Source organism: Canis aureus, chromosome 36 (assembly GCF_053574225.1).
Source record: "Canis aureus isolate CA01 chromosome 36, VMU_Caureus_v.1.0, whole genome shotgun sequence".
Lineage (NCBI taxonomy): Eukaryota > Metazoa > Chordata > Mammalia > Carnivora > Canidae > Canis > Canis aureus.
Genome location: NC_135646.1, coordinates 7,163,237 through 7,187,783, shown reverse-complemented (window position 1 = coordinate 7,187,783; position 24,547 = coordinate 7,163,237). Strand labels below are relative to the sequence as shown.

The window sequence follows — 24,547 nt, the reverse complement described above, 5'->3', positions numbered from 1 at the left end:
ATGTCACTGAGCTTTGTTACACTTGTCATATAGGAGAAATAAGCTGGCCCCTTGAGTGCAGCTCAGGGCTATCCTCAATTTTGAGGCCCTTTTTATGTTAAATGAGGACTTCCAGACAGGTGTTATTGAAAAACTCTATTTCTGCTCTGTGTCAGGCCTCTGGGGGAGTACAAGAGACCATTAAAATAGGTATCTCCTGCCTGTAGGAAGTTTAATGACTGTTGAGTGTGTGTACGTGCATGTGTGTTTAAATCTCTCTTACACCACTGGGAGATCACAAATGTATTTCTGCAAGGATGTGACTCTAGGAAACCCAATTCAATATGAGCAAAATATAAATATTCTTTCTCTTTCATCTAACTCTGACACTATGGGCTAATTTTGTGACTGTCCTATGTATTGTAGGATATTTGGCAGCATCCCTGACCCTCTTCCCGTAGATGCCAGTAGCTGTGACAACCAAAAATGTTTCTAAACATTGCCTTGGGGGAGGGGCACAATCACCCTCTGTTGAGAACCATTGGCTTCACCATTTAAAAAAATTCAGTCGTCTAATATTTATTGATCACATAGTATGCATTATGCACCTAGGTGTTAGAAAAATCATTGTGGATAAAACCAGACATAGACCCTGGTTTCATGGTGGCCCTCAGCCTCATCAGGGAGGGAAAAAGTCATCAGAAATCTGCACAAATCAGTAAACAATAACTTCCCAACATGGTGCAGGATAATTACATCTTGACAGGGTGCAGGATGAGGTTGGAGAGGCAGAGACCAGACTAGGCTCATGTGCATTGGGAAGCTACAGAAAATTGTTTAAGAGGGTAATGTGATGAGATTAGAGGTTGCTGGGTAGAAGGTGGATTGATGGGGATGTAGAATGAATAAAGGGAGAGTCTAGTGCCAATTGCTGTGGTTCAGGAGAGAGGCATATTTGATTGTGGCTCAGGCCTGAGCCAGAAGGGGTGTTGATTAGGATGTAGAGATGTGGGCAACAGACACAGACTTGGTGATGGATGGACTGGTTTTGGTTGATGAGAGCAGAAGGTGTACAAAGTGTGGCTTTTGTTCCTGTGTAATAGAGCTAGCTGGATGCTGGTGCCACACACCGGCTTAAAGGCTAGTGGTCATCATGCATTTTGGTTGAAAACATTTTAGGTTTGAGGTGCCTTTGATATTTCCAAATAGAGATATTGCATGATTGCTGGGTACATGGGCGTGGAGCTCCAGGTAGTGTGAGTTAGAGATCACCACCATCTCCAACTTTCCCAGTAATGGATTCAATATCCAACCTTCTCTTCTTCCTCCTTCATACCTTATATTCAGTCTTTTGGAAAAACATTTCAAAAGAATTCCCTCTTTCTGTTCCCCCTTCTCTCTCCACTGCTATCATTCTCGTTCAAGAACCAAGCACCTTCCATGCAGCAGGCTCTTAGCAAAAGTGGGTTGAATAGAAAAGAGAACTCATTCAAGTTCTACTCTTGGCATTTCTGATGTCTATAGGTAAAAGTACACGTCATGTTTTGAAACCTAGATTCCTTGTAAAGCCATCAGAAATGATACTTTCTATTATCCTATTTCCAGGAGGGTTCTGTTGGAGACCTTGATTTGCTCAAAGAAGGAGGAGCTCCAGGAAACAGGCTGCAGCCTTGTCATTTTGTATCTTGGGACTTTCCTGTGCACCCCTGCCTTGTTCCTCCTACAAGCAAGCTCCGTGAAAGCACACATTTAAAAATTATGTTTGCTGCTATATGTTCCTGAGGCCTTGAACATTCCTGCCACAGAGCAGGAGCCTGATAAGGATGTGTAGGATATATGTTGAATAAATAAAAAGTCCTTCTATTTTTCCAACTGCCTCATTCCTCTCCATTTTGTCCCACCTCTCCAGGGAAGGTGCTCCTGACTTTTCAAATTCTCATTTTTCTTGGTAATTTGTCCCGGGCCCATGGTCCTTTAATACTGTTCTCAAAGTCAACCAAATCTAAGTGTGTGGCACCCTGATCCATGTCCATGTTGCCGTGTAGTGTGCGCGAGTGTGATCTCAAGAGGAGGCAGTGTCTTGGTTCCAGTCCTGAGTACACCATAAGCATCACTTCTCTGGACTTCAGGTCCTTTCTTTTGTAAATAAACTGGTTGGGTTAGGTGATCCCTGACATTTTCAGACTTTTGTAGTAGGCTGCTTGTAGTTAGGGGCTGTGTTTTTAAGTTTCTACTGTGTTTTCCATGGGTACTGACAGAGTCCACGATAGGTGGTCAATGAACATTCATTCATTCCTGCCTCTTGGGCATTATGAAGACAGACAGTAAGACACAAAGTGACTCTGGATACCACACAAGAGCATTTCTAGACAGGGAAGGGTGAAAAAGATGTAGTCTCCATCATAGGCCCCATTATTCCTGAGCCTGCTGGCTGAAGCATTTGCAGAGGAACTGGCCTCGTTAGTTGGAAATACATTTTCTGGATGGTCCTGGAGACTGGATAATATTTCTCTCCCCAGTGCCCTAAGTCCATCCCATCCCCAAAGACCCACTCTGCCAACGGGAAGCTGACATCACAGGGAATAAGGCAGTCACACTTGAGAACTGATGAACAAAGAGGAGTCTCCTTTTGCCTAGGATTGAGGAGAAGTTCTGATTTCAGACACTCATGCTGAGAAACTCCAGCAGCAGAGTCCAGTGTGGGGGGAGGTGCTTGCAGGCCAGTCGGGGCTGGGGCTGTGGGTGTTTGGGTTGGCTTCTGGGTCAGGCCTCCTGGAGTGAGGACAGAGTGGAGCTGAGCATTAGGCACTGCTGCCCGTCTCTGTTTCTCTTTCCATTTCTGCCTCAGTGTTGCGTGAGCCAAGGGAGATTTAGATAGAGCACAAGGAGTTCACTCCTGACCCTTAGGGGAACTGGAGCTAACCTTTGCAGAGTGTTTGTGAATCCAGTCTGCTGACTGTCTTCTTATCTCTAATTCTGTTTTTTAACTCCTCTTTTTTTTTTTTAAAGATTTTATTTATTTATTCATGAGAGACACAGACACACACACACACACACACATACACACAGAGGCAGTGACACAGGCAGAAGGAGAAGCAGGCTCCATGCAGGGAGCCCGATGTGGGACTCGATCCCAGGTCTCCAGGATCAGGCCCTGGGCTGAAGACAGGCACCAAACCGCTGAGCCACCTGGGCTGCCCAATTCCTCTTCTTTCTTGGATGTAGAAACTGAGGCACAGAGTGGTTCCATGAGCTCCTTCAAATAATCCAGCACAGGAATAGCAGAGATGCCCAGTAAAACTATTTGTTCCATACTTTGGCTTGACCCCTGGTGAGTCTTAGTTTTGTTTCTCTTGAATAGAAATGGATATTTTCTGGTATTGCTAAGGGGACATGGAGAGAGAACTAAATTTCTTGTCTTTTTAGAAGAGGAGCTATCAGCTCCCTCTGTCTTTGGGCTGAGTGTTATCTTGCCTGAAAACAGGTGGATAAACAGAATAGTAGTCTTTTATCTCTTGGAGGGATGGCCAAAGTGGTGCTGTGGGGAAGGGGTTGGAGGTCAGTACTCCCAACGGCCCTTTTCTTAGATTAGGAAGGGGCAGGGGCTTTAAGCATCATTGTTTTAGAAGTCAGATCTCTGGTGGGGTCCCATCTCACTTCTCCAATTCCAACTCATTCCATAATTTTCCTGGTTAGTCCAATAGATGTCTTCCCAGGGCTAGATCTCCCCAGCAGGCAGGGAATTGGGGCTTATTGAGAAGGAAAATGGAAAAGTTGCTGACAGTCCTTACACATGTTGATGACTCAGTCTGAATCCCTCTCTAAAACCTAAGTCTCTCCAGATGTTGACCTCAGCTGGGAAGTGGGGACCTTCTACCCTGTTCACATGCACGCCCTGTCTCCTTTGCTTTTGCTGCTGCTGCTGCTGTTTGGGCAGGCGAAGGGGGCTTAGGGGCAGGCAATGGGATGGGAAAGCTGCTGGAGAGTGGTCCCACCAGGGGCAGAGGTCTCTGAGCTCAAGACTCATCTGCTGTCTCCTGTAGGGAATAAAGAGAACCCAGAGCCCAAAGCTAAAGAAGAAGGGATCTCAACTCCACTTGCCTCTTCCCATCTAGTTCTGGGAAACAAGGAAGCATCTTGGTTCTGAGGATGACTGGGTTCTGCCTGAAGGTTTGCTGGGATTCTTTCCCATTTGTCCTCCAGGCTCCTTTCCCAACCTTTTTGAATTTGAATTGCTTTCCCAAAACTGTTTTTCCATAAACAATTTCTGTTTTCCAGGAAGAGAGAGTTTGGGCTGCTAAAAGGGAGGAGACACATCACAAGACCAGTGGCCCTGGGAAGTTCCTCAGGAGTCACCTGGACCCTCCCCCCTCCTTCTGGAGGTCAAGAGGCTTGTCCAAGGGCTGCACCCTGGCAGTGCAAGAGCTATGGCTGGACTGGGGATTGTTGATTCCCATGCCAGAGACTGCCTACTGCTCCCTACTACCCTCCTTGCTAGACAGGAGTAGATGTGGCCTTCACTTTCCATCTGCTTGCCTTTTCTCTTTTACAGGTACCACTAGGGCCATAGTGAAGGAATCTAATACTGAAGGAAGATGGAAGACTGGGTGGGGGAAGATAGTGAATTCTTAGAGGTAGGGTGTGAGAATTTGGAGGTCTTCTGCACAAATTTGAGATTCTCCTTTTGGAAAGAATTCAAAGTTTTATTTTTGTTATTTTTGGACTTTCAAAATGTTGTTTGAATACATCCATTCGTTTTGTAACTATTAGCGATAAGGCTGCATGGTGTAATAGTGCACAGAGTAACTCTAAATTTTAGGCTTTAGAAGCTTCCAAATAAAGTTTCCACATTAGCTACTCCCCTGACCCCACTGATCTTAACCCCTGTCTATACCGTAATGAAGAAAAAGCTGTCTCTTGCTGGAATGCACTGGGGATACAGTTCCCTTCAGTAATAAGGCAAAAACAGGGCTGTGGCCTCAGAATACAAAAGGGGTGTTATGGTATGAAAATATCACACATATTCAATCATTGGCCTCATGTGGTCTTTAGGAACAAATGTGTTTTATCCATCTACCAACCGGAGTAAGGAACTTTGAATTGGTAGGGTTGCTAGAGAACAGTTTCATAATAAATAGGTCTGGGGATGAAGGGTAACTTGGCCAAAGTCACAAATTATAGGCAAACTTAGATCTCAAGCCCAGATCTCCTCATCTCCAGGCCAGGCTTCTTGCCACTGTGCCATGAGGTACTACTGTTGAGATTTATGGCCTTTTTTTTTTTTTTAATTTTTCCCCTGTGCTCTTTCTCTGTTTTTCTTTTCACCCTTCATGTTCTGAAGGCCACAAGCCATGAACTTTTGCCCTCTTCATATTATCCCACCCACCAAGCACTATCATGTCACTGAGTTTGAGAGTACCTGCCTTGTGAAAGGGAGAAGAGTTGACACCCAAAGGGGCTAAGGATCAGAGTGACAGAGTGTTGTCACACTTGAGGGTCAATGCCTTTATAATTGATTGCAAGGCATTGTGACCAACATATTGGTAGGGTACATTGGCCAGAGGAGACTCTCAGTATTTCTGGGATTATCTTTTGTATAATTGTCTCTTATAACTCCACTGACCAATATTTGGTCAAGAAAGAACATCATAATCCAATTATATCTCTTTGGCTTGCTGTGAAGAAACTCCAAACTCCACTTCCTACTCTTAGTGATGAGCAATAAGGGTGAAGGAGAGAAGATATGCTGGAAGAACAATTTTACTTTGGCTCTTGATGATCTTGAAAATTGGAAGAGACAAAGAAATCTTGCCTGATAGACTTGTTGCCTATTTGGTTTCTTCATTGTTCTTTTGGGCAGAATTGCTTATATTTTGAAAAGTAAGTTTAGCTGTATTTATACTAAAGAAGGAGAACAAAGTAACTCTTTCACAAATCTCAGAATTCTGTGGTCCAAAACACAAAGATCTGGTGACCCTGTCCCCCTCGCACCCTATCCTGGGACAGCAGGGATGACTGCCTAGGGAAATCTTCAAAACAAAGGCTTTGCTTTCGATAATGACCCCCTTCCCCCAGTCCTCCACCCCAAAGATGCAGATTCTTTGTGTGTTGCAGTGACCAGATTTTATTGATCAAAAAAATTGTCAATGATGGGCAGTCTTATTTTTGTTCTGGGAGGAAACGTGGAGGGTAATGCCACAGAGGTGCTCTGGAGTTCTGGTAAGGACTATATCACCGTGCGGAAATATTTGTATGTCCTATAGACCACTGTCCTGCAATAGTGCTGGGTGGTTTCGCCATGCTGTAAGGAAGCAAAGACAATGGAGGTTATAAACTTCCCTGATTAGGGTAGGAGAGTCTCAGAAGGTTCTTTAGGTGAGCACATAAGGCCAACTTGACATTTTCCAGGTTTTCCTTTATGGTTTTGTTACCCTTTTAGCTATAGTTTGGCCTGACTTACTTGAAACTTCCTGTGATGCCTGTTCCTCATAGGCCATGTGTCCCCGGAACAAGCTACATTGTGGGTGGGATCCAGTGCAAGATGATTATACTGGCCTCTTGTTAAAAGATATGTTCCGGATGATGATAGGAGAGCATAAACCAAGCCTCAGGTCCCCTGAGTACAGGGCTGTTTATAAGCCTCTGAAGCTCCTTTTCACTTAAGGCGCTTCTAATGGTAAACATCCAGATCCAGAGAATCTCTATCTAATTATCTTTATAGTCCAGGAGAGCTGATCGATGTCTTATTCATAATGGGGGGTTGATGAATATTTGCAAATGCCTTGCTTCTCACTGAAGCAATGCCTCATGCCTGAAAATGAATGAAGCCTCTTCAGTAATGCCTCCATCACTACTTCCTCTCTCTCCTCCTTTTACAAAACATTCCCCAACTGCTCCCTTTATGTCTACACTCCCTCAGGACCACATACTCAAGAACTTGACAGTTGCTCCCCCCCTTTCCTTGGTGGTACATTTTTCTACATTCCTGAAGAAAGCCCTCTGAGTCCTAAGGAATGGGCAACAATGCTATATCCTAGAGTGGCTGCACTCAGTGATGGTAGATGTTAGAATCCCAATGTGGGTTTTCTGGTTATTTACCTGAAAATGATTTTCTGAGCCTTGAGATGGGGCAAAGGGGGATCATCGGAAGAAACCAGGCCACTGTGGACTTGGATTTCCCCACTCTGGGATGTCACAAAGTCCACATGAGGTCAGCGACCAAACCTATGGGAGAGGGGCTGAGCAGTAGGACCTGGGATGATCTCCTTCAGCATTTATTCAGATTGATTTTCTTGATCCAAGCCTCTTGATCTACTAAACGTGGACAGATTATTTCATTTCTCTGGTCTTAAAAATCTTCTTTTAGTTAAAGCCAGAAGGACAGGGACTTAATGACAATCCTATTATTTTACTAATGAGGGAACTAAATGCCCAGTTGGAAATTACTTCCTTAAAGGCATCAGGAAATTGCTCAAGGACACATAAATACTAAATAGCTGAGGTGGGAATTAAATCTGTGTCTACTTAATTTTAGTGCTTCTGCACAGTGTCTCCTCATGTATTTTCTGCTATGCTGGATAGGGGCAGGGAGTTCCATCACCCAGGGAGTGACACACACTTCATGTTTATCAAGAGGACAGATGTGGACAAAAGGCTTGAATATTAAAACCCAGAGAACACTGATCCAAGTCAGTGATGGGGATGGAGAAGAAGGGATGGATTGTAAAACACTGAGGAGGTAAAGGGAAGAGCTATGAAGGGAAAGTTTGAGTCCTAGACTTCTGTCCTGAGTGAATAACCAGTAGATACTGAAGCAGCACCTATATTTGTATATAAAGCGCGGGTTTTAGTTTTGCACAGATGGAGATGCCTACTGAATAGACCCAATGTTCACTCATGTGCTCAGAGAACAAATGAGATATAGATAACTAGCTGAGAAGAGCAATGGGGCTGGTGATGTAGAACATTGGTAAAGTAGAGTTTTGTGTAGTTGAAACTACAGGAGTAGAAGAGATGGTCTAGGGGCAAAATTACAGGATTTGTCATCAGCCTTTGGACGTTTTAGGGGACGTAGCTGGAAAGAGACAGCAGAATAAAAAGAGTGAGGTTGCAAAGTAACAATATGAAGTTCATACGTGGAAGCGCCAGACCTGGGGTGCTCATATTACTCACTGGGGACCTACTGAGTGCTAAGCACTGTGCAGAGCACTGGAGGAGGGTCATCTTGTTTTCCAATCCTTATTTGACCCTGTGGAGCACGTGACTGTTAGGTTCCTGCAAAGACAGAGGAGGAGGGGGTGTGGTCAGGAGTGCAGTGGGTAGAGGAGAGACAGGAGGTGAGGTAGTGGAGAGTGGAGGTTGTTTTGGAGCAGAAGAAGGTAACCCTCTCTGTGGCAACCACTCTCTCCTTTGCTTTACAGCCAAGCTTCTCTAAAGAGGCTTTATTCGACCATTATTGCTCTGACATAGAATGTTCTTCCAGACTCACTTTACCCATGTGTCCTTTTCCTCTACCTGCCCTCAACCTCCCCCTTTAGAGATAAGTCTGTAGTTTGGGATGGACATCCAATCTTGACTGGTCCTTATTATTTCACTCTGTGTCTTCCTTTAGGCAACTTATATTCTGGGAGTACAGAGCCAAGATAATAGCTTGTGCTTGGAGCAGTGGCAGGAATTGGTAAGTACTCTAGAGATATTTACCTATTTATTTAATCCTTATATCAACCCTGTGAGGTTGGTACTATTATTGCTGCATTACAGGACTAGGGTGGTTGGGTTATTTGTCCAAGACTCTGCAGCTAATAAATGGAGGAGCTGAATTCTTCTTGCATAAGAAACTGGAATAATTTCTCATGTAAGACTGTTTCATACATATTTTACATTAAAAAAATGCTAAGCAAAAAAAAAAAAAATGCTAAGCATAAAGATAGGCACTCAAGAAATTCTCTAGAAATCCCTGCTAATCGAGAGGTGGATCACTATTATTTGTCAAAACAAAGTTCTTGAACAAAGATATCTTATTTACAAAGTGAGGATTTATTCAGGTATTTGGTGTGTGTAAGGGAGGGGGATCCAAGTTGATACGTACTTAGGCTGGTAAATTCTTAGGTAGATTTTTGTCATAATTTGGGATCTCACAAACATGGCTCCATCACTTCCTTTCTATCCATTCCTCACTCTGACCCACACCACTGTGAATGCATAGGAAAGAGCACAGAAACATATAGGCCCAGAGGCCACTGCAGATCTTCAATACAATTTTGGATGAATAAATCAGTTGTTCTATCAAATCATCTCTAGGGCATATCATGATCATCCACTCTAATCCTTTAAGTTTAAAGATCTCAATTTTTAGGTATGGAAACAACTGGACTGTTAGTAACTTTTGATGAAAGAGGACATAGAATAAATTAAACTCAACTTCACATATGTGTACATAGGTAGTTAAAAAACAATTCTATGTATCTCTCTTCTCTAACTTCTCAACCTTTATTGCATTCCCTAGTATTAAAACCACAGGTCTTACATTAAAAGAACAACAAGAGTATTTTTTTAAAAGATTTTATTTATTTATTCATGAGAGACAGAGAGAGAGAGAGAGAGAGAGAGAATGAGGCAGAGACACAGGCAGAGGGAGAAGCGGGCTCCATGCAGGGAACCTGACGTGGGACTCGATCCCGGGTCTCCAGGATCACGCCCTGGGCTGAAGATGGCACTAAACCACTGAGCCACCCAGGCTGCCCAAGAACAAGAGTATTGTAGAATTTCTTGCCTTCTAGTGTCTGCAAGAGGCAGGAAACTAGAGGGACTATGGGAGGCGCTTGGATTATCATCTCCCTTGTCCCTGCAAAAGGTGGATCCTCTTGAAGAGGATGAGCCATTGTTCAGGAAGTGTGTTTGAAACCAAGCTTTAAAGGAAGAGAGGAGATGACTTGTCCCCTGGGGCCTCCCTGCAGGTCTTTGCCTTCTGGCACTACCTAGCAACCATCCAAGTGTATTCCTGGACTCTTCCCTCTCCTTTCTTGTCCATGTTGAATCTTCCTTCATGATCCTGACATTTTCATGCTCTGGGGTGGCAACCCTTGACCATTACTTGTTAATTTTGGACATACTATTGAGGAAGCTACTTGGGTCTCTATTTTCTTGCCAACTGTTGTCCAGTGAAACTTTCAAAAGCAAGACTAATCATGTCACTCTTGCTCAGAATGTTTGGGAAACTCTTTACCACCCTACAAGGTTTCATATCTGCCTTCTCAACCTCAACCTTGCTTTTTAGCCATGTCTTCTTTTTTCCACCTCAGGTAATCTCTGCTGTTCCAGCTAAGTTGTTATTTGAAACAGAAAAAGTACAGGTGTTCATGAAAAATTCAGTATCTTACTTGATTTTTTATTTTTTAGCATCTTTACTTACTAAATTTTTATGTGTCCTTCAAAACTCAAAACAAAGGCACCAAATTCTATAATTACTTCCTCAACAAACTCTTCATCTTTTGGGCACATTTTGCATCATTTATCATATTCTGTCCAGAATTTTTTTGTATGCATGTCTTCTCTTCCCAGACTTACAGTTTCTTGGGGTTGAAGCCGTATTTCTGTGGGGTTCTGGGGGACATGGCAGGGATAGTAGATAATCAAGATAAATTGAGCTACAGGTTTGAACTCTACATTGTTGGAGATTGGAGTTGGGGGTGGGGAGAGGCAGGAAGGAGAGATTACAAAGGATCACAGGGCAACTTTTGGGAGTGGAGGATATGTTTATTATCGATTTATATAAATAGATTTATGGGCATATACCTATATCAAAACATCAAATTGTACATTTAAATATGTGCAGTTTATTGTATGTCAATTGTCCTCAATACATTCTTTAAAAATATCCATATTGTTCAAATCCTTGCTAAAAAAGTTCTTTCTATAAATAAGATGATGGGACCAGGAATGCATACCTAAATGTGCCAGCCAATAAAGGCTTTGAAGTTACGGAGTCTGAAAGACTAGTACAATTTTACTTGGTTTGTAGCCTACAGGGTGGTTTGTATGGGCTACAGTGATGGGCAGCCAGCTGATTCTAGTAGTCCTAACAGGTCCTTTCTTGATTTCATCCAAATGTCTCAGTGCTTCCCAACCACCCAACCAAGCTCTTCTGTTGACTTTCAGCCATTGTGACAAGGCATCACCAATCATCAGGTCCTTTTACCAGGAGCTCCCATGTCATGGCCACTTGTCTCTCTATATAAAGGGAGTGATGGGTGGGCTGCTTTGGATAGATGGACCTGGGGTGAAGGAGGGGGACAGCAGACAGAGGCTGCTGTTGCAACAAGACCCCTGGGGCTGGCCAGAATTGGGAAATGTAAGAAGATGGTGCAGGCTTGTAGATATAAGTGTTCATCGTGCCATCTGAAGGATTTACTACAGAGAAAAAAAGCAAGGAAATTATGCCAGAAAAAGAACAGGAAGACAAGGTATTGATGACATTTTCTGATAACAAAAGGGGACTCTCAGACTTGAGGAGCTGCCATCCTAGCTTGCAGGTGTTCCAAAGTGTCATGCCTTTGTCAAAGCAAAGCTCTCCTTTTGCCTTCCAGAGACTGTCTCCAACTCTTTGACAGCCTCCCTGCTCCCTGCAAAACTGCAGCTCTCTTCCACTTTCCCACCAGTCCTAAAAACAAAACAAAACAAAAACAAAAGAAAACAAAAAAGCAAACCCTAAACATTCTGCATTCATTACTTGTCTTCTTTATGCTAGAGCCTCCCATGAATCTTCCCTTTCAGTAGAGAGGGTGACATAACCACTAGACCTACCTTTTTGAAGGTTGATTTCTCAAACTTTCTGGCCTATGTCTCACGAAATCTGAGAAACTGAGCTGAGAAGCTCCCTATATAAAAAAAATACATGGGTTTCCTGAGCATAAATCTTACACTTTCTCATTCTTGTCTCCTTAGTCAGCAGCATACGCCAATGCTCTGGTTGAAGACACTGCTTGACGTCATGCTTTTCCATGTCCTGTTTTCTTCCACGGCCAGCAAAAAGAAAAGCCTATTATGTGGCCGGCCCAAGACCACCATAATCATCTTTGATTTTACTTCTCTGCCCCCAGGTCTCTAAGTAAAATCTGTCTCCTTTCACTGAGGAATGGTGTTTTGTGTGTTTTTGCTTAGCTGGAGAGTGACAACCTGGAGTACCCTGGCCTTTTTTTCATGTTAACAGGATAAGTGAGGTATAATAGATAGAGGGATAAACAAGGGAGTCAGGGGGAAACACACACTTCCTGCTTAAGAGGTTTGCTAATGAAATGTATGATTGGGTTTTGGCTTGGGATAGGATGAGATGCTTTCTGGATGTGAAAAGAACTTAACTTGGTTTGAAAGAGATCTTCTAAGCTGCCTGGTCTGGGGTACAACAGCCAGAAAATCCATGACCAGATCATCAGCTTATACTTCTAGCTTCACTTGTTGGTAATTAGTAATGAAAATGCCCAGTTTTTCTAGAAATTAGTTCAGGTCCTGTCAAGATGGAGCCCAGGAACTGTGAACATGAGGAAGGGCAAAAACATAACAGAGGCCTAGAATGGCATATGAGTATTTAGAACATTTTTTTAAAAGGATGACATCCCCAAGCATCTTCTGACAGTATACCCTAGATATAATACAGTCTTGGGACCCTTGGGGTCAAGTAATTCTGATATCTGTGTGGAATCCCTTGTGTCATTGAACCTGAAACTTGTATAAATAATTCACATGAAGGTACCACATCATCTCCTACCCCCAATGCATTTTACCCTTAAATTGTAAAGGTTCTGCAATCTTTAAAAAATCATATGCCAGCCAGACCAAAGTTGATCTATAAGATTGAGGCCTCGAAACCCAATTCTTCCATCTTATTTGCAACCTGAAAGATGCAGAACCTATTGTTGAGCCAACTTAGGTAGGTCCCTGTGTTTTGTCCTACTTTCTAGATATTGATGAGCCACTTGTTCCTGCTGGAACGTGGGTTTCTCTAATGGCCAATTTGCTCTTGGTGGGTGCATTAGGTCTTAGCATGGGAGTGGGGAGAGATTATAGTTTCAAGGTGTTATGGCAGGTGTCCCTGGGCCCAGGAACAGAGGCATCTTGCAATAATGTTATAGTTACATTACCAGATGTAAGTATATCTTACGATGGTACTTTAATATAAAATGTTAGTTATAACAGTAGATAGAAGCAGATCTTGCAGTGGGACCCCACAGTAAAAGGTTAGTTATAACATTGTAACTAAATATATTTTCCGTGGTGTCCTGTAGTAATATGCCATAGTTCTGCCTTAAGGTGGTACCATGTTGTAATGCTCTACTGTATCTTGTAATAATGTGCTGTAGTCACATGTTTTGCACACACTGGTGGAGTCTGGGAGAGAAGGAGAAAGCAAAGGAGGTCATTAGGTTTTCCTGCTTCATTCTGGTGCCAGTCACCTATACCATGCTCACCATTTTTGCCAGATTTACATAGAACTTGGCCTTGTTCACGTGCATGTGTTATTGAAGGGCTTATAGTCTACAGAGTCAAAGTAACAGCACAGGGACACCTGCCTAGCAGGTGCCCCAAGGTTGAAATTAAGTGCAAGAACTTTGAATCATAGTGTCTAAGGCATTAAATATTTTTTGATGAAAGTCCTGTATGAAGTGAAAAAATCATGACTGAAGTTACACCTCACAGCAGCTTTTGTGAGTTATGTCAGGTGACAGGGCCATTTGGAGGGACCTGGAAAATAAAGGGCTGGATAGTACATGTTTTAATTTTTGCAGGCAAAAGCTGCCACAGTGAGTGGCTATATGGCCACATTCCAACAAGACTTTATCTGGAACTTGTGCTATTATTTCACTTATCTTGTAACAATGATATCAAATTTACAACTGAAACACACTGAACAAACACAGTGAATGATTAACTTGAAAAAAAATCACTGAAAGGCAGAGGTAATGGAGTGTCCTTTCTACTCTCACAGTCCCCTGAGCTTCATTAAGCCCCTGGGACTCATCCTGGCTCTGCCTGGACCAGGATCTTCTTTCTTTGGGTATTGTGTAAGTGTCAACTTCACTTTTCCTTTTCTAAACCCTTTGTGATAGTTTATCCTTTCTATTTATGGACCTTCAACTCCGTCTGGATGTCTTCATGCAATGGGCCGTCTTTCTGCTTGTCTTGGTGGTAGTCAGGCTTCTTGTAAAAGAGGTCATTTGGGGGGTTGAGGGTAGGACTAGGCGATTGGGGCTAGAGCACAGAAACTACTAGTCCTGAACCCGGTGTCCTGAGGCAGTTAAGCCAGTGACAGGAAGAAAGCTAACTGGCTATTCCCAGGGTCAGGACATTATGTGATGCAATGTGGTCATAATGCTCTATAAAGTCACCATTATCCTTATACCTCATAATAGCAGATGTTGAAACTGGCCCCAAATTGAAGTTTGTAAGTTTATTAATTCAAGTGCAATCCCTTCTGCCTGTCTACAACCCATTTTCTAAAGACTTTCTCCATTCTTTCCACTTTTTAAAAATTTTATAGTTGTCTGTTACTATGCCATCTGATGTCTATTTCAATATACTCTCCAATTACAGCAGATTATCTTACTCCCATGATTATGTTTACCTGATGGCTTCGGAGCTAACTTTAGTCCACAGATGTGTTTTGACCATGCAGGCCAACATGGGGTGAGCAATAAACATTCGAACTAGGTGCCACCACTGAAGTCAGTGACTTTCATATACAATCTGGATTTTTTGACTTCTTGGTTGCTCTTAAAAATTTGTTCTACAACGCTGCATCCCACTTGAGTTCAGAAGTACCTTTGAGATGGTGCATGTACTCTTCACCATCGTCTCTGCAAATCTCTGCTTATTTCACTCACATATTACTGGCCTGAACCCTGAAGACATTGACTTTGTAACCTCTCTCCTAAACCTTTGGAACCTACAACTACTGACTTTGTTGGTTCCACTTCTCTCTTGCCCATATTTATCAAATAGTTCAGGGGCCAGTTCGGTATTGTAGGCAGGGGAGCTAAGGGTAAGAGCCTGGGATTGAGTTGCAACAGTTTGCTCTCTTTTGGCTTCCTATTCAGATCCCAAGGACCACACATCATTGGGGCTATTTCATTCCTGGCCTCAGAATCCCTGTTTGTTTCTAAGGCACAGTTTGAAATCCATGGGGGAAAAAGAAGAGAGCCAGCTGTCTAGATGTGCCTCGGGTTCTATATTGGGAATGAGAGACTCGTCACAAATCAGAGTCCTCCCATCCCTGACACTCAGCACTACGTTTTGATGGGTATCCCACTGTGGTCTCTAAAACAGTCCCCTTCCACACAGCTGGAGCAGCCAGGTAATTGTGTTAAGCAGAGGAACTGCCTGAAACAGGTCCTAGCCCCAGGAGTCTTTTCCACTGTCCTGAATGCCCGCCCAGCAGGGACCCTGTCTGACTTCTGCATCTCTGGTGTTTGACAGTAACAATGGCAGCACTGATGATAATGTTGTGACAGGAGAGTTCACTGAATTATCAGTTTGTGTGAATCCTCTGAGCATTTCCTCTTCCTTGTTTGAATCCTAGAGCCACATTTTCCTATTGTTTCCTTGCTTTGGCTGGGGCACAAAACAAAAGCTCTTTGAAGATTGCTTCCTTCCTGAGTTTTCGATATCTAAAAACCGGTGCTCAAGAAGGTATTACATTTTGGGAGTGACTTGACTTTTCTCACCCTCCAGTAGAGCCTGAGACAAGGACTTGAGTACATACAGGTTTTATATTATGAAGTAGATTCTAGGAAGCAGGAATGGTGGGAATTGAGAGTGTAGGCCTGGAAAGGGGGAGCATAGAGTATGTTACGGGGCTGATGACTGTCATAGGCAAGGGAGGTAGAAACTATATAAGATGTACCTTAGAATTGTCCCTCCTGATGATGGGAGGCTGGGACATTTATCCATTGATTTTCATCTCCTACTAGTTGAAGGCTTCCCCTAGGGAATGTTAACTGCTTCCTTCCCCAGCTGTCTACAGTCTTTGGTATGTGGGAATACTTTCTCCCTGTTATTCTGTTCTTTATTCTTTGGGCTTCAGCCAAAAATGAGCTGGAAAATGCATCATTTTAAGATTTAATGTCGTGTATATATGATTAATCTATTTATATCTGCATTTTATATACACACATATATAATTTCTGCATTTATATATTAGATACATTGTCTATTAGATACATATCTGTAGTGCAGGATCTGCTTAATACTCTGTTATTTGGATTTACATAAAATAATTAACCAACCAACTTACTGCATTTCTAATTATTTGCTTTTATTGAAAAATGCGTATGAAATGTACATATTTATTCAGCATTGTTAATATTTTTAAAATTTTTCTTAGGATACAGCTATAGAAGTGAAGTTACAGAGTCAAAGAGGATGACATCTTTAAGATTCTTATTACATTTTTTTTTCAAAATCATTTTTTCTAGAGGTTTCATTGACTTATCCTCCCAACAGCAGTGTGAGAGAGTACTTACAGTGAACTTTGGCAATGACCAGGAATGGGTAATTAAGACAGTTTGTAAATCTTATTGCTTAGAGAACTTTTAGCATAGTAGAGATATCTACTTATTTAGGATAGGTTAAGGTAGGTTAGGGGGTTATTCTACTTAAATAGAAAAGGGATGGATGATACTCATTCTGGATTCACCGATCTCTCTATGACAAGCATGCTTTTTTTTTTTTTTTTTTAAATTATATCTGCTGGAAAGAGCACATGCCCATCCATCTGCACACATTAAACACAGAGAACATATTCTTTTTTTTTTTAAGATTTTATTTATTTATTCATGAGAGACACAGAGAGACAGAGAGGGAGAGGCAGAGACATAGGCAGAGGGAGAAGCAGGCTACATGCTGGGACACCGAGGTGGGACTCGATCCCAGGATTCCAGGATCACACCCTGGGCTGAAGGAAGGCGCTAAATCACTGAGCCACCCAGGGATCCCCCAGAGAGCAGATTCTTAGCAAAGAGTCCCAGTTTGGGGATATTTGAGTTTTCAAAGGTGCCATCATGTGTTCCATTTTATTTTCTGTCGATCCATGTAATAAATGAATTCCCAGGTAGTCTGTGTTCAAATCTCCATGACTATGTGGAAAAGCATAAACCAGATATATGTTAGGATTGTTGGAATTTCAGTATACATTACCAAATGCTTTGAGGAAAGTCTGACAAGGAAAATTCTCAAGCTATTGATCATCAGGATTGGGAAGGACTTGATTTTCCTTTGTCTCCTCTGTTTCCCATGAGTTGACTGGTAATCAAATAAAGAGATAAATGGGGCACCTGAGTGGCTCAGTTAAGTGTCTACCTTCAGCTGAAGTCATGATCTCAGAGTCCTGGGATGGAGCCCTATATCCGGCTCCCTACTCAGTGGGGAGCCTGCTTCTCCCTCTCCCTCTGCCTGCCATTCCCCTTGCTTGTGCTCTTTCTCTGTTAAATAAATAAATAAATAAATAAATAAATAAATAAATAAATGAAAAATTGTTTAAAAGGTGGTCAAGAAAAGAGGCAAAACAAAGATCTAGATAACTTGGGTTTCTATTCAGCCCTTGGACTAGTGAGCAGACACCATAGTTCTCCATCAGAACTCAGGTGAACGAGTTGCAGCCACATCTATGTTTTTTTCCAGCACCTCCTCTGTCTTCGTGTTTGACCTCCTTGCCTTTCTTATCTTACAGGCTCAGGGCACATTCACATCTGTCATCAACAAGAAATGGGCTTGGGTGTCACCGGAACCAAGGGGAACAGAATCTAAGGATTCTCAAACCCAGAATAAATTCTGACTTCCCCAGTTCTTCTGAGGCTTCCTGCTAGATCTTTTAAAGCTCTCAACACCGATAGCTGGTTAGTTTCATGAAAGAACTTGGTAAACAGCTGATTTCCAACCCTTGTAGGTCCCCACCAGTGTCTGAGACAGGCCATTCCTCCAGAACACCAGGGGGAGCTGTTGTGCTGCCCAGTGCCAGCACCAAGATGGTTTCTAAGGGGAGTGTGGCTATAGATGTAGGTATATGCAAACCAACAGGACACAAGTACGGAGGATATACTAGTCACAGAAAGCAGAATATTTGAAACTGGGATGGCCCTAGAGTTTCCAGAACTATGGTGGCCAATGTCCATGGAGGAAAATGTAGTTTCTATCGTATCTGTAAGCTGCTGCCTCCCTAGATTTCCCCTTTTTCACCCCAATCCCTGCTCTAAATGTTTTGATTCTTGATGAGGTCTGCAGATACAATAAGTGAAAAGAAGAATCCATCCCAAACTAATAGCATTCCAGAAGGAAGAGATATAGAGAAGAAACATTGCTGCCACTATACAGCTTACGTTCCATGTCTGCCCATTCCTAAAATGTCTTACTAATTGATATTTCCAAGGGCTTAGACCCAGGGCTGGAACAGCAGGTGCTTAATAAATACTTGCTGAACGGAGGAATGACTCCAGTTCCAGGGCTGGTTTTGCCACTCTCTGACCCTCCCTGGTCTCTCTGGGACTCAGGCCCCCCATCTGGGTACTAGTGGGTGGGAGGAGAAAGGGAGATCTCACTAGCTAGTCACTGGAGTCCACTCTAGTTGGGATGTTCTGTAGTTTCCATATTCAAGGACCTGGGTAGTTAAGTGTCTGAAGTAGGAGTCTTCTTTATTGCCTCCCACAATAAACTGACCCATACATGGAAGAGAAACAGTCCAATTCTTGAGCCCACATCAGAGTGAGTATGCACATGCTGAAACAAGACACAAGCTCTCTTTTTTTAGCTCTGGCCCCACCCCTGTTCATTTCAAGTGGCCCCTGGAACTCAACGACATGGAAGATAAAGTGATTCCAATGTCCCTAGGGGGATAAACTTAATCCCCTCTGCCAGGCAGCCCCTGGTTTGGGGTAGCCAGGGCTCCTCCCTTTTTGCCTCCTATGTTCATGGCTCCTGTGGGCATGACTTAGTGGTGCTGTTCCACACTGACATTTCCTTTCAGGAGCAGCTGGTTTTGCAGCTTCCAGCTTTTCCAACACTTTCCAAAGGAGGCCCATTTCTTCCCTTCCAAAATGCCATTATTGGTGGGCTGGCAGTCCCTTCTCAGGGCTCTGGGTTCCTCCAGCAAAGGAGCAGCCTCTCTGAGGGGGCTGAATTTCAGCTCTGGAGGTGTCTTCCTTCAAGCCTTCAGGTTTTCAGAATTCTAATACTCCCTCTCGATCCCTCACACTGAGAGACGTAGGTACTTCTAATAATTGTCACCTCTTTGCCACTTTCATATTCCCCTTGGCCTCTTCGGTTCTTAGTACTAAGTTAATTATTCCTTAAATTCTCTCCGTGAAGATAACTCGTGTGTTTTCTGTCTCCCAAGCCTAGATCCCGACTGATATAGGTCCCATAACAAGGAAGACAGAGGTCATCCCATGAGGCCATAAAATCCTAGGCATGCCAGTTTGTCTACTTGTGTGCAGGTGAAGTGGCCCCACCAAGGGTAGTCCAAGGCCAAGGGTAGTCCTCCAGAGGAGAATGGACGCCAGTACAAAGCACTGGGGAAGAAGAAACCCAGTAGAGCTGGAAAAGCATGCAATGAACCAGTAAGAGGGATCTGAAGGGACCTGCCCAGCACCCTGGTGGTTTCCACTATGTGGACATTGGAAAATCTAGTTTACCCCACACAGAGGCTTAGGGGCCAGATGTGTGATCCCTGCAAGTGGTGTTCCAGGAGCTCTTGGCAGGGAAACATCAGTCAAGTCAAGGAAGATGAGAATATCTCCTGGAGAGGTAGGCAGAAAGAGGCGGACATGCTTTCCAGGCTGGAAAACCAGAGAAGAGTGGTTGAGGCAAGTCCAGGAACACAGACTTGACTTGAGGGAAGCCTCCTACATGAATCCAAGGAACTTGCCAGAGTCTTTACTTTGCTTCTGTGTGTTGGAATCGTATCTGTATACATGACTCAGGCACGGTACACACACCGAGCAGGTCCCTGGAGCAAGTTGGGGTGGAAACAAGAAGATGTGCTTGCTGAAGAAAGGGATCAGGCTTCCCTGTACTCACTTTAGATGAACCTGGGATGGCACCCTGTCTGTTGGCTCCTCCTGGAAGGGACACCTGACTTAGTTTATATTTTTAGGTACATCTGCAATTGATGATAGGCTGTCACACAGCAGGAGGCTTGTGATGTATGATGTGGGGAATGAGTCCCTTCAGATTTTCACAGCGTGTCCTCTTGATTTCCTTAGCTAAACAATGAAGCAATTGGACACACCTTGCTCAAACTACTCCAGATCTTTCCCAGACCTGGTTGGGGGCATGTGCTCGATCCCCACATGTAACACATTCTCCAGGATGGTCCCGGGTGCAGATGCATTGCTTTGGGAGTGCAGCCACGGTAGCCTTGTACCCCACTGCCACAAGCCACACATTGTCCTCTCAGGAAGCTTGCTAACAGCAGGTGAAGCCACCTTGTCTTATCATGGGGTGTTTTCATGTGGATGCACGCGGCTACCACAGAGGTCCAGGCACGGGAGTGGTCCCAACATCCTTCTTGGTCTTGGTGGGTGACAGGGAAAGGGGAGGAAAAAGGCAAATGAAGTGTGTCTGGTGGTGGTGGGGTGGCTTGGAGAAATGGGGTTGTTGGGTTGCCCACCAGTGGTGGCTGGGCTCTGCAGCAGGCTCTCTGCCTTGGGAGGAAGCAGGCTGGGAAATCCAGCCTTTACTGTGTGTCGCCTTCTAGGGCTCCTCCTGATTTCCTGTCTGGCTGGAGAGAGCGCAGGGGCGGCTCCAGAAGCACCGCGAAGTGAGGTTTCCCTGTTCCTCTGCTCCGACCTCCCGTCTCCCCTCGGTGTTGAGGCCCAGCTGCGCCCTTGTCCCTGCGGCCCCAGGGAGGGAGGCTCAGGTGCAGAGAAGTTCCAGGGAGGGAACAGAAGAGGGAGGGCAGGGCAGAGGAGGAGGAAGGAAGGGCTCGCAGGGGCGGAGGAGGACGGGATGGAGGGAAAGGCCGCAGGCACCCGCGACCCTAGTTCTCGGCCTCTTGGGGCAAGGGAGGCTGGGCTGAGACTGCACCATGGGGGGGGCGGGGGGCTCGAGGAGGGCCTGGGCTGCCTCCCGCGGGGACCGTGGCCGACCTGCAGGGCACACGCGCACACGCGCACACGCGCAGGCCTCCTCCAGCTTCGCTCTCCTCCCCCGTCCAGTTCTCAGAACTCACTCCCATCGGATTCCGGGAAGTGGCTGGTGCAGCTTGTAACCGAATCCCGTCGACTCCCTTGGTGCAGCGGGGCGGCCCCTCTGCCCGCCGCCGAGCCTGGCCCCCCGCAGGCCTCACCCCCACCCCCCACCCCGCCGGGACCCCCAGCTGCAGCCGCCTCCGGCTCTCCTGGGAGGAGGGGGGAGCTGTCACAGGGCCTGTCCCTGCTCCCGCCGCCTTCCGTCGGTCCTGGGTCCAGACATAGCTCGCTTCCCCCCAGCCAGCCCTGGACCAGGGGACTAGGGGGTGCAGGCTCCGAGGGGATGCTCGGAGGACGCGGTCTCACCGCCTCAGAGGGATCTCCCGTCCACCCCGGGCTGAGGGCTCCGTTCCTTTCCCGCATCTTTGCTGCCCTGCTCCCTCCTCCTCTCTAGTTGGAGGATGCCTGTGGCCACATCTCCTATGGGAGGTGGGAAGGCAGGTCAGGGCTTGGCAAGTATTTTTTTGTTTGTTTTTGTTTTTCTGTAAAGGAAAAGTCAGTAAATATTTTAGGCTTTGCAGGGCCACATACGTTTTGGGTGCATATGCTTTTCCTTTCCTTCCCCGATCCCCCAGCTCTTTAAAAATGTTAACTAAAAAAAAAACAAAAACAAAAACAAAACAAAAAACCAAGCTAGTTAAGAGGCTGTACAAAAATAGGCCATGGCCAGATTTGGCCACAGTGTGTTGACCCCCGGACTAGATGCTCTCTCTGGCTGTTACCTGTTTTAAATGTCTCCAAAATTAATTCTGGGCCTAGATTGAGTCGTGCTGAGCCCTAATTCCACAGAAGATCACTCAGAGTGTTGACAAAGGGTGCCACAATCTAATAAGTTTGGGAAGCAGATCCCTTCCTACAAGGACTTCACAGGCCTCTGTAAATGGGAACCATGTCTCTCCCAAACCAGACCTTGGGAGATTCCAGCGTGTTTGTCTGTAGCACTCTAGCTTTGAGGAAAATTGCTGGTATTCTATGAAATGCCTTTGGAGAAACATTTTTCTGTACGGATCTTCTGCCAGCTTTGCTTTTGACTTTGGAGAATCTACTTTTCGTCTGGAGTTTGAACCCTGTCTCCAGCAGCAAGTAGCGTGAACCCCAGGAGGACACACCTATTTACTGAGCAGCCTCCTCTGGCCAGGAAGAAGGGGCAATAAGGGACTGGATAGTAGGAAGAGGTTTGGGACCTTGTGCTTTGCAAATGGGGAGGGGCCCAAGAGCCTGGGATGGGGTGGCAGGCCCCTTGAGAATGGGATATAGGGTATTTCTTATTCCCCAGCTGAGGGGCTTGGAAAGCTCATTCATTATAGTCCGTTGGGGCAGTGAGATCCTCCCTGGCCTGAGCACCACCCATGTGGGCACATGCAGTTAGATCCATCAGGTGACATCCCCAAGGACCAACTTGCTGTGAGGGAAAGAGCATGTTCAAGTATTAGAAACCTGGGCTCTCTTCTCAGTCCCACTGATAATTAGCTATGCAAAGTTGGGCAAATCTTTTCCTCTTGGGATCTCAGCTTTTCTCCCCTGTAGGGCCAGGATATGTGCCTTTGGCCAGCTTCATGACTTGTTGGTGATGGTCAAATAAAGGAAGCCCGTGTGTCTGGCAGGATACCTGAAGAATGGAAGGGATTGTCCTCGAGCCACCTTTGTGTGGTGACCCACGAAGCCACAGAATGCCAGCCCAGGTGGTGGTCTGTGGGCACTGCCCACCTCTGCCCTGTGGGGACTGAAGCTCAGAATTATAGCCCACATCCTCTGAGTTCCCTTCCACATTTCATGTAGGAGGTACAGTGGGTGCAGCATTAGAGAGAGGAGAAAATATGGTTTGATGAAGAAGAGCAAGGAGTCCTCTGCCCTTTGGCAGTGATCTGAAAGTAGCTGCGGTTGGGATGTAGGGTGTCTGGCTGCAGAAACATCACTCCTCTGAGCAATCTCTGGAGATTTGCAAGGCCTCAGCATGAATGCCAGAGATCTTGCTAGCAATCCAGAGGGCAGGGCTTGGGGCCAGGGTTCCCCTCTGTGATTCAGGTCAGGGTTGGGATGACCAGGGGAGCAGGGAGCCTCTGGGTGCCTGGGTGACAGTGGCGGGGGAGCATCTGTCGGACCACTGTGGCAGATGACTACAGACACAAGGTCCTACTGTGCTCGGGCACCAAGGCTGGGAGAAAGGCCCCAGGTAAAAGGTGGTGAGATGAGATGTTAAAAAGTTGATCAAACACCTTCATCATCAGCATGAATATTTTGCTCAAACCTTAAATCCAGAGAAGGAGGACACAAAGAAGAGGCAAGTGAGGGGAAAGCTGAAAGCAAGTAACATCTTCAGACAGGCCATTTGGTGGTATGGTTGTGAGTGGATGAGTAGTTTGGGAGGGGAGTGTTGAAAGAAAACTCCACCAACCTAGAATTCTGTATCTAGCAAAATTATCCTTCAAAAGGAAGGAGAAGTAAAGACTAGACATTTTTAGACAAACAAACATGGAAGGTGTTTGTCACCAGGTGACCTGGCTTTCAAGAGATGTTAAAAGTTCTTCAGAGAGAAGGAAAACTGTATAGGTCAGAAACTCAGAGCTACATAAAGAAAAGAAGCAAAAGAATTTTTTAAAAATAATAATAAAGAAAAGAAACATTAGAGCATTAGAGAAGAAATAAAGGCAAAGCAAATTTTAATTTTTATTATTCTTAATTGACCTACCAGAGAGCAGTTTGTTCAAAATTATAGTACCCACAATGTATTTGGTAATTATGGTTTATGAATAAGAAAAATGAATGATAGCAATGTTATAAGGGATGGGAGGAGGAATGGGGAATATTCTTTTATTGTTATGAGGTGTCTCCACTTGTTTCTTACGATGTCCAGGTTAATGGAGAGACGGAGCCTGGTCCCTGGCACATGTGCAGATGAAACTAGGCCCTCTGTTCTCTCTCAGGGCCCTGGAACGCTCTAGTGCGGGAAGGGGCTTGCCTGAACGTGGCTTGGTCCACCCACCTCACATTATAAACGGGGAAGATGAGGCCTGCAGGTCATTTATAGTAACACCCTGGATTGTGGGGAGAAAGATGGCTGTCCTTCCTCTTGTTAGGGGCTTTCTTGTGTGCAGGGTCTCCTGTGATCTGTGTCTCCTAGGAGTAGTGTGGGAGGTGGTGAAGGGAGATGGACCTGAGGCTGTACGTTTCAACCACGGTTCTTGAAGTGTGGTTCTTGGACCTGTGGCATCAGTCACCTGTGAACTTGGACATTCAAGTTCTCGGTCCCTCCCCAGCCTAGGGAATCAGGAACTCCCCAGTCATCTGTGTTTTAACAAGCCTCCAGGTGACTCTGATGTTCCCCAGAGATGGAG

At 44.9% G+C, this 24,547-nt stretch overlaps 2 long non-coding RNA genes across 3 annotated transcripts; both read left to right on the top strand.

The window, feature by feature from the left end:
• Positions 1 to 12: 12 nt before the first annotated feature.
• On the top strand, positions 13 to 20,563 carry LOC144306251 (uncharacterized). Of its 2 annotated transcripts, none has more exons than XR_013373323.1 (4): positions 13 to 189; positions 8,591 to 8,656; positions 17,699 to 17,864; positions 19,363 to 20,563. It is a non-coding gene; the product is annotated as an uncharacterized LOC144306251 (long non-coding RNA). The 2 variants fall into 2 exon arrangements; XR_013373322.1 differs by having other exon boundaries at positions 19,358 to 20,560.
• Positions 8,670 to 12,109, top strand: LOC144306250 (uncharacterized). The gene is made up of 2 exons (XR_013373321.1): positions 8,670 to 11,441; positions 11,923 to 12,109. It is a non-coding gene; the product is annotated as an uncharacterized LOC144306250 (long non-coding RNA).
• Positions 20,564 to 24,547: the final 3,984 nt, after the last annotated feature.